At 40.5% G+C, this 13,052-nt stretch overlaps 1 protein-coding gene across 2 annotated transcripts in view; it reads left to right on the forward strand.

Annotated features, from left to right (window-relative positions):
- Positions 1-13,052, forward strand: part of LOC110494475 (polyhomeotic-like protein 2) — a 95,568-nt gene that overhangs the window by 1,678 nt on the left and 80,838 nt on the right. The window lies entirely within an intron of this gene.

Below are 13,052 nucleotides of genomic sequence, written 5' to 3' on the forward strand. Positions count from 1 at the left end.
TCATCCTTTATTTCTCAGCACCTTACTGTATCCATGCGTGCTCAGTCCTTCATAAACAATGTTTCAAACATCCAACATCTGTGATCTTTGACCAAAGCTGGTAATGTGACATTGGTACCCTCTATTCAAAACCATAAATTGTGATGGAGATGTTTGTTATTAAAGGTGTGTAAAAACAAATATTTTAATGTAAATTAATGAAACTGCGTAATACCTTTTGTTTGAGATGGCGGGGAAGGGTCCGGTCAGAGTGCATGCAAAAAAATTAGGAAAATAATCATTACTACAGAAAGGAAAATGTGTGTGTTTATACAGTGCAAATGAAAGAGTCGGGAACAGGAGAACAAACATATAAAAATTGAAGAAATGTGTTCCCTTTTTATATAATCTATTCCCTTTGAAACCATGGGAAAACAATAACAGGCAAATACTGAGACAAAGGCCGGTGAGTGTGCCATATGTACTGACCTGGCCTAAAGCAACAGGCTGAGGAACAGAGGTAGAGGAAGACCAACATGGTATTTCACATTGTCTGTGGGTTTGTCATGTCTGAATAATCATGAGGCAATGTAAGGTTTATTTGTAAGATTGAAAATTGTCACTCAAAACTAGTTCAACTGGTTACACAAAAAATGGACTAGTTCTTTGCTGACAAACACTTTGTGATGTAAACATCAGTAGTTACCAAGCAATGTTGTAGGAATGACTGATGAATGAAAAAATCATCAAAGCTTGTCAAAAGGTGTGATACACTTTCAGGGGTTATAATGCAGTTCTAGAACACCTGACTGTTGCTTGTTGCTGTTGAATGTCTTTGCATAGTCTTACCTATGATTGATTGACCTGGCTGACCATGTGTTCTCAGTCAACTTACTATGTAAAAGAAATACATTAAAGAAAAATGTATATTCTTGAATCCAACAGACAATGCCATGTCTAGTTACGCTTGCCAGATTCATGGCTCTCCACAGCGGTTGTGGGAGGAGACTATGTAATGTCTTATTTATGAGGCTTGCAATAATTTCTGACCTAAAAAGTAATGCCTTTAGTATGCTAGTGTTCAGGTCATGTTAGACTATAGTTGACCTTGTAAACAAGCATTGAGACATCAAAGTGTCTTCCCTCTGTTATTCTCTGAGCCTCATGGTCCACAGCACCCAGATACAGGATGAGGGGAGGAGGGAAAACGTGTAGAGTCACTTCATTACAACATACACGATGCACCTATATCTTTTGTTAGAGATGGCGGGGCACATTTAAATTAGAAAGAAAATAGAGCAGACGGGAAAAGGAAGGGAGACTGGGAAGGACTGACACATTTTAGGAACTGTGTTCTTTTCTGTCCTTTATGAAATTCCTTTGAAATCTAATGAAAACAATAACAAACAAAGAGGGGGTGTATACTCTGAGCGGGCCTGTATTGTGCACTAAATCAAAAGTAGAACATTACGGCATGGGATACATTATAATAACATGGTAAGAGTATGCTAACACATTCCAATATTACTTTCCCAGGTATCCTTTATTGAATTGTTGCTATTTCATTTTTGATCATGGTACCTGCAGTAACAATGTGTGAAACTCCTGACCTGATGCATAGCTTATTGGGTGAAATAAATCAATACAGTTACATATCGGGATATTATTTTTGATGATATATCATATTGTATAGTTTTGACAATATTTCAATATTATTTTTGCAGTAGTTAGCTGTACCTGCACCAAAACAGTATTTTTCCTTCATAGCTTGTTCCCTACATAGGGAGCCAATTTGTTCTCAGCACTTTTATATCCATAATTGATCAAAACTAATTTTCTCATGTCTCTTTCTTGTCCCTCTGCTGTAGACATAACGTGAGCAATGTTTGGAACATCAAATCGTATTACATATAGAATCGTAAGACTCGCAATGCATATCGTATCGGCACCTAACTATCATGATAATATTGTGAGGTCACTGGCAATTCCCAGCCCGAATAGCTTAGCTTGCCCCTACCTCATCCATAGGTTATCACAGCTTATAGCTTTGCGTTTCCCCAGAACACAAATCTGGAGGGATAATTTACAGATGAGCCAAATCCAATTACTCCATTTACTACTAGGCCATAAAATACCGGGCCTGTGGGCTCATGCATGTACTTCTGAGCCTCATTCATCAGCTTCTTTGTCTCAGTAATGCTTTGGTCCTTGCTATTTGGAATCCTTGGGATGTCCAACACAGACGTCACCCCATTGAAGTTGACATTTAAAATGGTTAAGGTAACGGTTAAGGTTACGGTTAGGTAAGGGTTATGGTGAAGGTTATGGTAAGGGTAAAGGTAAAGGTAAGGGTTAGGGTTTGGGGTAGGAAAGTCCCAAGAACCTGGATTGCACTAACCCTAATGATTTGATCAATAGTTGCTCTCATCAAAGATTATTTCATTGAGTGTTCTTTAAATGGCCTTCTCGTCATTGAGCAATGCTCTTAAGCTCAATCCTATTCCATCACTATTTTCTTAAAAACGAGGACGCCTAGAATTGTGGTTACATTTTGCATAAATTCCCAGCACATTTTGGACCTAATCCAAGGAAAGACCTGGAAGGCGAATCATGGTCATCCATCCCCATGCACATGAGCACTGGATAAGAAGTAGCCTATTAGTTACCTGAAGCAGGCTGTCAAAAATGAAGGCCACACAATGTCTAGAACCTTTGAGTGTTTGTTCGCCCTTTCTTTCCATGTCTAGTCCATGTCCTATTAAAAGGCCCATCTACAGTTGTTGTAACATCTCACCTTTATTCATTGACTGGAATGGAATATTTTTATGTTACAATTCAAATGGAGCTCATTCAGATGATTCACTGTTTTCCTCAGGGAGAAGGAGGGCTACTGAGAGCTAGTTTTGATTCGAGAATTTGTATCAGCGGAAATATGACAATAGAAAGCATCTTACGCCTTCAATCCATGACAGACAAAGAAGCGCACCTTGCATCTTTGCTGGGTCTTTTCCTCCAACTGAGCAGGCAGACGCTGTCTGGAGACATGCATGAGCTTGGGCTTGGGCCTGGGGAACACAAACACTTCAAACGGCCTCTTTCTTTATGGAGCCACAATGCTCTACGTCAGTGGCACCTTCATTTCCGTCCACTGCCTGGGTGTCTGTCTGCACATACTGTCAGACCCTGAGCCGCCCTCAAGATCTGCACCCATTGGCCCTGTTTTCTTTCTGTCCAGGAGAGCCTTCACATATTTTTCCTGTGTGACTGCAAATTCTGAATGCAACCATGGATGTCCTTTTCTCAAAAGGGGCGTGACTCTGTGGCTTCTCGAAGTGTATGCAACGTTTGGCTTGGCTTTCTTTTATATTTTCATCTAAACAACATTTTAAAATGTGTACATGATACTGCAAAGCATTTCCCCCAAGGGGACAATAAAGTCAGTAAACTAATGCTTGGAAGTCTGCTGCAAGTTAACAAATTGGTTGGCAGGAGTGAGAGAAGAGAGACCCAAAACTTGAGCGTGAGACTGTAGTAGAGGACACAGACCCTTTTAGAAGATTACTGACCTTCTATTAGACATTGGTTTATGTCACTGGTGGGATAGTAACATACCTGTTCTGTAGTTGAATGGGCTCATTTGGCTCAGTAACACAATGTTTGGTGTGCCAAGGCCACTCACTGAACTGCCATCCATCTTTTTAGTCACTTAGATGGTACTTGGCCAGCTGGCACCCTCGCCAAAGCCCGCCAATGATCATCCACTTCATTGCACATTACTGTCTGGTCACAGTCTTTTTGGAAACGTCTATCACTCAAGCCAGTATCATGTGGGCCACCCTCACTGCCCAGAACTGACTTGTCATCTCTTTAGGCTCCCTCGCCACACCATTTCTTTCCCAATCAATGGGACTGTACTGGTCAGCTGGTGCCCTTTGCTAAGCATTGCCCGCATGTTACTCTGAAACAACCCACTGGGCACAGACGTCAGTTCAACATCTAGTTTTTATTGACATTCGGTTGAGTTGTCAACTAATGTGAATTCAACGTGAAATATACAAAACATGTCACCATGTAATTGGATTTAGGTTAAAAGTTGGGTGATTTAAAAAAAAAAAAACATATCTTACAGTGATTACTTTTTTCAAATCTAATCAGTTTTCCACGTTGATTCAAAGTCTTTACATTTTATCTTTTGGTTGAAATGAAGTGGAAACAACGTTAATTCAACCAGTGTTTGCCCAGTGGGATATCTTTTCCATTCACTCACTTTTTCTTTGTAAACTCCTCATTTGCAAGAAACTGATGAAGGCCCATAATAACTCCCATTCTGTCTGCTGAATCTGGGCCCCCACTATTATCTTTGCTAAATTTCACAACCTCCTATGCACGACAGCAGTGACAAAGATAGCGATGTCCTCTAGACAGAAGAGCTTGAGCATCTCATTATGCAGACTGCTTTATTGGGCCACTAACCTTTCTTAGCAAGGAATGTGTCAAAGGTGTTTCTGAAAACCAGACAGGACCGCTCCTGCTTAGAAACCTATCCTACAATCTGGCATCAATATTCAAGCCTTCTATAGAGAAAGATTACCTAACTCAGAAGTTGTACTTCACTGAGAGAGTTTGGTTCACAAAATCTGTGTAGCAACATTTGTCATGTAAAGAGAAAATAGAGAATGTTCAATTGACCAAGGAAGTGGCCAAACAATTAACGGCCTGTTGTTGTAGAAGAGAGTATCTACGATGGATCAAATAGGTTAGTACAGTATGTATCAATTTAATCAATAGTTATTCACCATTTGCCCAGTGACCCCTTGAACCCTGCCTTAGCTGACAATGTTTTCATGTTTTCACAGCTTTTAGCATACACTGTATAAATTAAAACACACCTCCCCAATGGCTTTGCTAGCCTTAAGTATCTGGTCTTCTCAGCAGCACCATACAATTGGGCCTCTGTTATTAAGGCTAAAGCCGTGGCATGTTAATCTAGTGCCATGGAGATTGTTGGCCCTCCAATACTTAGAACTGTGGCCCACTTCCAACAATTATTTCCCAGCTAATGAGCTAATGCTGGATAGCATTGTAAATTCCCAATTAGGGGATAGGGGGATACCTAGCCAGTTGTACAACTGAATGCCTTCAACTGAAATGTGTCTTCTGCATTTAACCAAGCCCCTCTGAATCAGAGAGGTGTGGGGGGCTGCCTTAATTGACATCTACGTCTTCGGCGCCCGGGAACAGTGGGTTAACTGTTATGGCTTCTATGAATGGTGGGTGGAGGAGTCAAGCGCAGAGAGCAGGTTAGTTCCGTACGTGGATCTTTATTCCAATGACAGCGAAAAACGGACATGCAAAACACAAGGGCGCATGAAACAACCTGTCCAAACAAACAGGACTAAAACTGTCCGGAAAAATAGAGACCACAAATTAAACCAACATCATAAAACAGAGAACAAGCCCGCACAAGAGCCAGCGGGCCTAGTGCCCTTAAATAGCCTACAAACAAAACTAAACTCAAAACAGGTGTAACCAATTAGACCAAACTAACAGAAACAAAAGGAAAGGGAATCGATGGCAGCTAGTAGGCCGGCGACGACGACCGCCGAGCGCCGCCCGAACAGCAAGAGGCACCATCTTCGGCAGGATTTGTGACATTAACTGCCTTGCTTGGGGGCAGAACAACAGATTTTTACTTTGTCAGCTAGGGGATTTGACCCAGCAACCTTTCTGTTACTGGCCCAATGGTCTAACCACTAGGCTTATTAGCTCAATGGTTGCATGTTTGAGTTATTTTAGAATGATGAGGAATTATTCAATTGTTATCCTCCTCTGTATGATGAAACTGGTCTGTAAGGACATCCCTTTGTTAAGATGGTAACACACCACCAGCTTTAAGGGGAACTATACTGAAGGAATCTCCACTCTTCATTGGTAGGTAATGGACATTGCAAACTCGTTTAGGCTAATTGGTTTTCGTGACTACTTACATCTAAGTCCTATGTTAGCCCTGTGTTGGCAACTTCCCAAGATAGTGAATCTGACCTACAAAAAAGTATGACTGTATTTGTAATTGAAGTAATGCAGTGCAGTCTATGAGAAGAGATCAGGGAGAAAGCTTGTGCATTATAAAACACCATGAAATTTTTTTCACTTTGATCATTAGTGCCAAGGCAATGGGTTATGACGTAATAGACCTGATCCTGTTCCTTGTCAACACTCTCTCATTTGAGACGGGAAATGCAATGTCTTCCTCATGGTACTCTGTTAGGATCAAAGGTGTGCACTTGATTGTTTGCTGAACAACGTGATGTTAAGTGATATTTTCACAGAAGAAGGAAATTATGCAGACAACTGCAATAAAAGGAGGAGGGTGTGCATTTTTTATGAGTGCCTTTTGCGTCCTTAATAATAAAAGTATACATTTTATTTTGGGAATTTTTCTGGTGTTTTGTGGTGGAAAACTGAACAGTCATTTTAATTTAACCTCTTCAGATTGGAAAACATATTTTTAAATATGTGCTCTTTATGACAGAATGTTACATTTTTTACCAAATGACACTTCTAAAAAGGTGCAGACTTGGTGAAACAACCTATTTGGGAGTTCACTGGAAGTTAATCTTATTGTGTAGATACTGTACAGTTAATCACCAGTGCCATGGGCTCTGGCACAACCTAGGCTAATGTCTGTTTGCATCAATTAATATATTATTACCTTATAAAGCAGTGAAAGAGGTCCAAGAATGCAGGACTATCATGCTAAAATATTTACTCAACTATGACAATATACAGCTGACCTTCCATTACCACCAATCTAATGACGTAGTTACTACAGAACAAAAGAAAGCTGGACACTAACACTAACTAAAATACTGAAGGCTAGTAAGAACATTATACACAACACTAACCCAGTGGCGTTGCTCAATTTGACACATTCTGATGTTTTATTGCTAATCTCATGCTGTTTTACACATTTTGCCATGAGACGGAGAGAAAATGTTGCTGTTACACATTTTGCCATGAGACGGAGAGAAAATGTTGCTCTTACACATTTTGCCATGAGACGGAGAGAAAATGTTGCTCTTACACATTTTGCCATGGGGTAGAGAGAAATATGTAGTTGTATAGTTAATCTCATTCTATTCTACACGTTTTGCCACGAGACGGAGAGAAAATGTTGCTGTTACACATTTTGCCATGAGACGGAGAGAAAATGTTGCTCTTACACATTTTGCCATGAGACGGAGAGAAAATGTTGCTGTTACACATTTTGCCATGAGACGGAGAGAAAATGTTGCTCTTACACATTTTGCCATGAGACGGAGAGAAAATGTTGCTCTTACACATTTTGCCATGAGACGGAGAGAAAATGTTGCTGTTACACATTTTGCCATGGGGTAGAGAGAAATATGTAGTTGTATAGTTAATCTCATTCTATTCTACACGTTTTGCCACGAGACGGAGAGAAAATGTTGCTGTTACACATTTGTCCATGGGGTAGAGAGAAATATGTAGTTGTATAGTTAATCTCATTCTATTCTACACGTTTTGCCATGAGACTGAGAGAAAATGTTGCATTTTTAAGATAATTTCCTGCTATTCTACACATTTTTCCATGATGTGAGAGAATCTAATTTCACATAATTTGGAGAAAAAAAATGTCCATACAACTGCATATGATGCTATCTGGGGAATGGGGGGGCCAACAACCAACGCAGAGTAATTGGCTCAGGTAAAAGAACATTGCATAGATAATCTGCCGATGAATTGTGCCATTTTCCTTCACGCTGAAAAAGTTCTGCTGGTGCGCGATGATTGACAGTGAACATGATTTGAACTGCTTGACACTGTGTTCTTCACTGTGTTTTTTTTCGATGGTCTGGGGGTCAAAGTATCAATGGAATATCAATGAAAATCGATCTACCTAAAAATAGTATTATTTATTAGGGAACATGTTGGTGCTCGTTTTAAAGGCCAACGTCTTGGCTGCATCCAAAGGTTTGAATCATGCTACCCAACTACATAATGGATTTTAGTCAATGGAGTAAGATAAAGGTTTCTCTCTGATAGATGTGTCTATTAATGTCATGGGTGTGTAGTGAATGAATAAAGCAGTTGTATCTGGGTCGATGTCTGCTACAGTAATCTGAGCTCATGCCAGCTCCATCACAGCGGTTATAGAAGGGGAACTGTAGCCTTCAGTGACCCTTACAAATGGCCATTCTTTCTGAGGGTTTAATAAGCAGCTTAGCAACCTTAGGACTTGTCTAAAAATGTGTAGAGGGACAAATGCTATTATCCTGTGACTGATATGTAGGTTATAAAGAATGGTGCACAGTTTCACTTTACATAATCTTATATTGTTTTTCTGTGTTCTCTTATAGACCTTAAGGGCTTACTAAACTTGGTGCCAGTCAGGTTATATGAATAAGGACAAAGGATTTGTTGGTCCACTCTTGTTCCTGGCACTTCGAGTTTGAGCTGGTGTGGACCAGAGAGGACCAGTAACTGACTGGTGTAAGCATGGTATAAGGACCAATCCCCTCAGGACTTACCCACTGTCACCTTCTCACTCCACTATCTTCTTTCCTTCTCTCACTTCTCCCTCCCCTATCCCTATCTCAGTTCCTTTCTGCCCATTTAGCTGGCACTGCCACTATGACCATTTATGTGGGTGGCCATGAGACAGCCATAGCTCTCCCTCCCAAAGTGCTGACATTCTGCTTTCCTTTCTCCGCAGGGCCTCTGGTCTCTGTGCCCTTAGTGCCACAGTGCCCCTAAACCCATTAAGGTGCCCGACCTGTGTGGAGGGGGAAGGGATTTGGGGAGCACTAAATGTGTTTAATCCCACAGTAATTAAACAGTAAGAAACAGAGGTTGAAAAATATGGGGGTTTATTGTAAATGTTCACCAGCATAACTTTCCCAGGCCCACCTCCTGCCATTTTTAGAAATAGCCTCCTACTTATCTTGCTATAGTAGTCTGTGGTCGATGACATTCTTTCCCTCCATTCTGTACGTGTTGGTCACTGTTTCTAGGCTTGGTATCGGTGCAGTTAGTATAGAATACTTTATCAGTGCCTGGAAACAAAGACACTTTGCAGAGCCCCTTTAATTACATTTTTTTTTAATATCAAAAGGAATGGTGTCAGTTTAATGTATGGGGTCAGTACTATAGTGTGCACTTACGCATGCAGGTTTCCATGGAGTTTTGTGGGGCTCGGTGTATACAAACCCATTAAAAAAAAATACCCTGAATACTGAAAGCAGCAAAAAATATATATATTTTCTCAGATTGTTCTGGCAATTCTCACATACAGTGTATTCAGAAAGTATTCATGCCCCTTGACTTATTCCACAGTTTGTTGTGTTACATCCTTAATTCAAAATTGATTAAATATATTTATTTCTCACCCATCTACACACAATATCCCATAATGTCAAAGTGGAAGCATGTTTTTTGACATTTTAGAATTTAAAAATAAAATAAAATACAGAAATATCAAATTTACATAAGTATTCACACCCCTGAGTCAATACATGTTAGATTCACCTTTGGGAGCTGTGAGTCTGTGTAAGTCTCTAAGAGCTTTGCAGAAGTTTACATACAAGTCAGAAGTTTACATACACCTTAGCCAAATACATTTAAACTCAGTTCACAACTCCTGACATTTAATCCTAATAAAAATTCCCTGTTTTAGGTCAGTTAGGATCACCACTTTATTTTAAGAATGTGAAATGTCAGAATAATAGTAGAGAGAATTATTTATTTTTGCTTTTATTTCTTTGATCACATTCCCAGTGGGTCAGAAGTTTAAATACACTCAATTGGTATTTCGTAGCATTGCCTTTAAGTTGTTTAACTTGGGTCAAACGTTTTGGGTAGCCTTCCACAACCTTTTCACAGTAAGTTGGGTGAATTTTGGCCCATTCCTCCTGACAGAGCTGGTGTAGCTGAATCAGGTTTGTAGGCCTCCTTGCTTGCACGCGCTTTTTCAGTTCTGCCCCAAATTGTTCTATAGGATTGAGGTCAGAGCTTTGTGATGGCCACTCGAAATCCTTGACTTTGTTGTCCTTAAGCCATTTTTCCACAACTTTGGAAGTATGCTTGGGGTCATTGTCCATTTGGAAGACCCATTTGCGACCAAGCTTTAACTTCCTGACTGATGTCTTGAGATTTTGCTTCAATATATCCACATAATTTTCCTATCTCATGATGCCATCTATTTTATGAAGTGCACCAGTCCCTCCTGCAGCAAAGCACACGCACAACATGGTGCTGTCACCCCCGTGCTTCACGGTTGGGAGGGTGTTCTTCGGCTTGCAAGCCTCCCCCTTTTTCCTCCAAACATAACAATGGTCATTAAGGCCAAACAGTTCGATTTTTGTTTCATCAGATTCCAAAAAGTACGATCTTTGTCCCCATGTGCAGTGGCTTTTTATGGCGGTTTTGGAGCAGTGGCTTCTTCCTTGCTGAATGGCCTTTCAGGTTATGTCGATATAGGACTTATTTTACTGTGGATATAGATACTTTCGTACCTGTTTCCTCCTGCATCTTCACAAGGTCCTTTGCTGTTGTCCTGGGAATTATTTGCACTTTTCGCACCAAAGTACGTTCATCTCTAGGAGACAGAACGCGTACCCTTCTTGAGCGGTATGATGTCTGTGTGGTCCCATGGTGTTTATTCTTGCGTACTATTGTTTGTAGATATGAAAGTGGTACCTTCAGGCGTTTGGAAATTGCTCCAAAGGTTGAACCAGACTTGTGGTCTACAATTTTTTTTCTGAGGTCTTGGCTAATTTCTTTTGATTTTCCCATGATGTCAAGCAAAGAGGCACTGAGTTTGAAGGCAGGCCTTTAAATACATCCACAGGTACACCTCCAATTGACTCAAATGATGTCAATTAGCCTATCAGAAGCTTCAAAAGCCATGACATCATTTTCTGGAATTTTCCAAGCTGTTTAAAGGCACAGTCAACTTAGTTTATGTAAACTTCTGACCCACTGGAATTGTGATACAGTGAATTATAAGTGAAATAATCTGTCTGTAAACAATTGTTAGAAAAATTTCATGCACAACGTAGATATCCTAACCGACTTGCCAAAACTATAGTTTGTTAACAAGACATTTGTGGAGTAGTTGAAAAACGAGTTTTAATGACTCCAAACTAAGTGTATGTAAATTTCCGACTTCAACTGTAAATTGTAAAATATTTGCACATTTTTATTTTTTTAAATTCTTCAAGCTCAGTAAAGTTGGTTGTTGATCATTGCTAGACAGTCATTTTCAAGTCTTACCATAGATGTATGTCTTGGTAAGCAACTCCAGTGTACACTGAGCATATCAAACATTAGGAATACCTTTCTAGAATTTAGTTACAACCCATCCACAGTGGCCCATGTTGACTGCAATGCTTCCCACAGTTATGTAAACCTGGCTGGATATCTTTTGGGTGGTGGCCCATTCTTGATACACACAGGAAACTGTTGTGCCTGAAAAACCCAGAAGCGTTGCAGTTCTTGACACAAACCAATGTGTCCTGGCACCTACTACCATACCCTTTTTAAATTAATTTAAATATGGTGTCTTTCCCATTCACCCTCTGAATGGCACACATATACAATCATCTCTCAATTGTAAAATTCCTTCTTGAACCTGTCTCCTCTCCTTCATCTACAATGATTAAAGTGGATTTAACAAGTGACTAGGTGTATTGATACACCATCCAAAGTGGAATTAATATGCTAAATGGGATATTCAATATCTGCTATTTTTTTTTGACTGAGGGACCTTACAGATAATTGACATTACGTTCTTACTTAATCATCTTTGTGCCTTGAGGCGCATAAGGCATACACAAGAGAGCATCACTGCTTCCGGATACGGTTGGGCGGTTTCTGTTACGCCCTGATATGTTTCACCTGACTCCACCCCCTCCAGGTGTCGCTTATTTTCCCCGGTGTATTTACCCCTGTGTTTCCTGCCTCTCTTTGCCTGTCCGTCTTGTATGTTCAAGTCAACCAGCGTGTTTTCCCCGTGCGCCTTCTTTTTCTATTCTCTTTTTGCTAGTCCTCCAGGTTTTGACCCTTTCCTGTTTCTGGACTCTGTACCTGTCTGCCTGACCATTCTGCCTGCCTTGACCTCAAGCCTGTCTGCCACTCTGTACCTCCTGGTCTCTGAACTGGTTTTGACCTTTTGCCTGTCCACGACCATTCTCTTGCCTTGATTATAATAAATATCAACGACTCAAGCCATCTGCCTCCCGTGTCTGCATCTGGGTCTCGCCTTGTGCCTTTATAGGCTTCTAGATTTTCATATCGTCATACTGGCCTTCTCTCATCCCGGGATTTCCGATATTATAGTTTTAGTACACAGGGGGGTGCTAAAAATGCAAAAAAAAAGACAGCTGGACACGAGCTCCCGCTTTCTCCCATTGTGCTATTTACAAAACAAATACATGACTGGCTCAACTGTTCTGGGGAACTACATAAAGCTTCATAATGTAAAATAATGTGACAGGTGAAATGAAGAACGCAATCTGCTTATATTTCACAAGTTGACTGTAGGAATTAACTTAAAAAGTAACTAAAATATTCAAATTTATTGAACATTTATATACAAAAATTGTTTGGACGGTATTGACGGTATTGAAAAACCATCCTATGGCAATTTCCAAATACCCCATGCATTATATATGGTATAACCTGGCCAAACCTTCTTGGCTGAGGTGCGTCCATGACCAGCTCGGAAGCCAGATTGCATAGTGGTTGAAGGTACGGTAGGATTCGAAATGGTCGGTAATCTGTTTGTTAACTTGGCTTTCAGAGTGTCTCCACCTTTGAAGAGGGAGATGACCTGCAGCTATTTCAGAACATCAGCTGTCTGAATTTGGGCGAAGGAGAAGCAAGGGGGGGGATTGGGCAAGTTTCTGCGGGGGGTGTAGAGCTGTTGGCCGGGGTAGGGGTAGCCAGGTGGAAAGCATGGCCAGCCGTAGAGAAATGCTTATTGAAATTACCGTTTAACGTAGATTTATCCGCGGTGACAGTGTTTCCTAGCCTCAGTGCAGTGGACAGTT

This window comes from Oncorhynchus mykiss, chromosome 17 (assembly GCF_057628025.1).
Source record: "Oncorhynchus mykiss isolate SJ-2025 chromosome 17, ASM5762802v1, whole genome shotgun sequence".
NCBI lineage: Eukaryota > Metazoa > Chordata > Actinopteri > Salmoniformes > Salmonidae > Oncorhynchus > Oncorhynchus mykiss.